This window comes from Microplitis mediator, chromosome 10 (genome assembly GCF_029852145.1).
Source record: "Microplitis mediator isolate UGA2020A chromosome 10, iyMicMedi2.1, whole genome shotgun sequence".
NCBI lineage: Eukaryota > Metazoa > Arthropoda > Insecta > Hymenoptera > Braconidae > Microplitis > Microplitis mediator.
The window spans coordinates 2,028,346-2,031,712 of NC_079978.1; the positions used below are offsets into that span (position 1 = coordinate 2,028,346).

The window sequence follows — 3,367 nt, forward strand, 5'->3', positions numbered from 1 at the left end:
GTAGTTTATTTAACTTTCTACATGTGCATATTTTTATATTTTTTTTTTTTTAAATCAAGTCGTTGAACCAAAATTCGAAAATTTTTAACTGCCTGCTAACTTCATGATCATAAATTATAGACCAAATGTATTTTAAATAATACTTTTTTTCTCTACAAAATCGTACACTTTCAAGTAGAATATAAATTATAGATTTGTATATGATATTTTACTTTTAATCAGGATAATAATTTATCTTGGATTTATTTTAGGTGATCCAATTGATTTCCTGTCGTGGTTTCTGAATGCGCTACATTCGCATTGAATGGCAGTAAAAAAGGTGACTTAAGTATCATCTACAAGACGTTTTTGGGGCAAATGAGAATATATACAAGAAAAATTCCGCCACTTGAGTTAGAGGAGAGCCAAAGAAGTGAATTATTGAACACAGTTGAGTACGGAGAGACTGTTACAGAAAGCCCGTTTTTGTATTTAACATGCGATTTACCTCCACCACCTCTTTTCAAGGATCCCTTTGATGAAAACATCATCCCCCAGGTACTTAAATTATTAAATATTTACTCCACAATTTATATTCAGATTTATTATCGTTATAATAATTAGTTACTTAATTGTTGTTCAGGTCAATCTATACTCTCTTCTCAATAAATTTAATGCAGTTACGGAAAAAGAGTACAAAACTTACAAAGAAAATTTTATGAAAAGATTTATCTTCGGACAATCAAATTGGTTTTGTTAAATTCTGTTAAACTAAAATTTATTTGGGATAACTAAATTTTATTACGTCAATATAATCCATTTTGTCATTTTTAACAAATGATTTGATAGACTCTATTTGGTTGACATTAATATTTCTCTCTCTAAGATAATAAAATCGTTTGGTAAAGTTAAAAAAATATTTATTTAATGGACAACTAAACTATTTAATAGTGCCAACAAATCCAAACATTAAAGCAAAATATTATTATATTAACTCTAATAAATATTACGTAGACACAAAAAAATGTATTCATTTAGAATAAATATATACATTTGTTCAAGGATAATAAATATATATTTAAACCTAATGATTATTGATTTAAAAGTTATGGTGTTAGGCAGCAGCAGCTGGAGTAGTTCGGTGCTCGCCAATAGATCGCGCCCACCATTTGTGGTGTCCCTGGTAAGATACTTATTTCAGAGTTTGTATATTCGCCAGCTTGAAGCCTTCATGGGATGGTTTGTCCGCTGAATATTTTTGACAATAATATATGGGTATCCTGTATCACACTCTGACATTATTGTTTAATAATAATGTTTTTTCTGACCAATTTTTGTCATAGTACGAAAAAAAGTACGTGTGAGGGAAATAAATTATTTTTCTAATTATGCATTTATTTAACTGTTAAATAAATATTCTGTCATTTTAAAATAATATTTAATTATTATTAATAAGTAATTCTCTAAGGCTCACGAATATATTTCATTATGACTACTTTATAAGTTCTACAGATAATCAATTTGATTTTGTGCTTGCTACATAACGCATAATTATCTTTACTAAATATTTTATAGTTTCTAATAATTTGTTTTGTTGGTGGATTATAAAAAATTGCTCACCTGTAAACACCTGCAGCTTACTTTATTTAGCACTCCACTTTTTATTATTTAAATTTGAATTTAAATTTGAATATTAAATAAAAAAAAATTATAGAAAAAAATTGAGATATATAAATTTAAAATAAATGATAAATAAAAACTATAAATAAACGAGAAATAAAAATGGACGCCGAAAGAAATAATTATTAAAATTATTTTCTGACCTAACGTCTTTCACGTTTAGATCAAAACTGATGAGCTCCGAGTTTAGGAATCGAAAAATATTATATTACATATCAATAAATTAAAAATTCAATGTTTATTCTTCAAGTGGTGTAGCCATTTAGATTTTGATTTCGTTTAATTGAAAATATATTTTGTCTTAGCAGAAAAATAGTACGCAAACGCAAGCTTATCTACGTGACATAGAAAAAACGTTTGCATCTAAAAAATATCACAACTCAACGTACAAAATAATTTCTTTAAGAATAATAATTAATAATAATAATAATTTTTTGTTGAATTTAAATGAAACGACCAGAGTTTATTTTATTTGATTGAAGGAATCACGGATTTACTGGTCTGGTTTATTGACTTTTCAGATTATTCTTGAAAAAAAATGGAATGAAAAATACCAATGCTGGATATAATCGGCGTTGGTATACGGTCGATTACATTTTTTGCAAAGAACTTTACCTTTAAGTTCCTTAAACCAGACGTGGGCTCGGATGTAGTACTTTTGGTAATTTTTTTCACAAATACGGCACTGATACTCGACCGTAGAACCAACCTGCGTGATCGTGTTCTTCCAATCAATGTTGGTATTATTTGCCGGTTGGTCTACGGCATACCAGGTACTGCGAAATGAAAATTCGGGTCTTAAAAGCCATGGTATCTCAAGTAAAGAATCATCATCCTCGAAATCCTCTTCGTCCTCATTATCTTCGTTATCGTCCTCGACTTCCTCATCATCCACTTGTTGTTCCGTCACCTCTTCTTCATCTTCCGTTTACCGCAGATGATAACACTCAGTGAGGCTTACATACAAGTGATTATCGCTTTGAATATTAATACTTAACACTATCATAATTTTTTATATAAATTGCATCTCGATGATATGATTAATTGATTAAAATTATTTGTTTCAGATTTATGAACTAAGAAAAAGTGACAGTACAGAGAATGGGATTGTGGGTAAATAATGACTGAGTGAATCTTTGTATGTTTAAATAAAATTTAAAACATTTTATACAATTCATGAGTTAAAGAATTTTATGTTTAAATAATTCATACTTTCAGTAGATTAAAAGAATACTCGTTTGAATTCAAACCCAACTCGCGATGTGTTCAAATACTTACTGGTTGGACGGGAAAGAAGTCGCGCGTGCCGAGTGTCGGTGAATGAGGAATCCCAGTACATGATACTGTCTATAGATATATTCATGAGCAGATAAGTTACCAACGTGCATTCTGATCTGTAGAGAGACGTAGAGTGTGCGGAGAGTTGTAAGTCTGCCATGCTGCAGATGCTGATCAATGCATTTTACCATAGATGAAAAATGATGAAAAGGTTAAAAAAAAGCGACCAATGACGATGTAATCGGCGTGGTTTATTAAATCATGATCGAGAAGAACGAAATTTTTAAATTACAAATTTAAGAAGTAAAATGTAATTAAATTTTTTCATTTTTTTTGCAATTTGTTTTTTCTTTATTTATTCATTTCGAAAATTTATACCAGTTTTACAACATGAAATTACAAATACATATAATATAATATAATTTATACA

General features: G+C 28.9%; 1 long non-coding RNA gene across 1 annotated transcript; it reads left to right on the forward strand.

The window, feature by feature from the left end:
• Positions 1 to 88: 88 nt before the first annotated feature.
• Positions 89 to 789, forward strand: LOC130676018 (uncharacterized). The gene is made up of 3 exons (XR_008991371.1): positions 89 to 174; positions 252 to 537; positions 623 to 789. It is a non-coding gene; the product is annotated as an uncharacterized LOC130676018 (long non-coding RNA).
• The last annotated feature ends 2,578 nt before the right edge of the window (positions 790 to 3,367 follow it).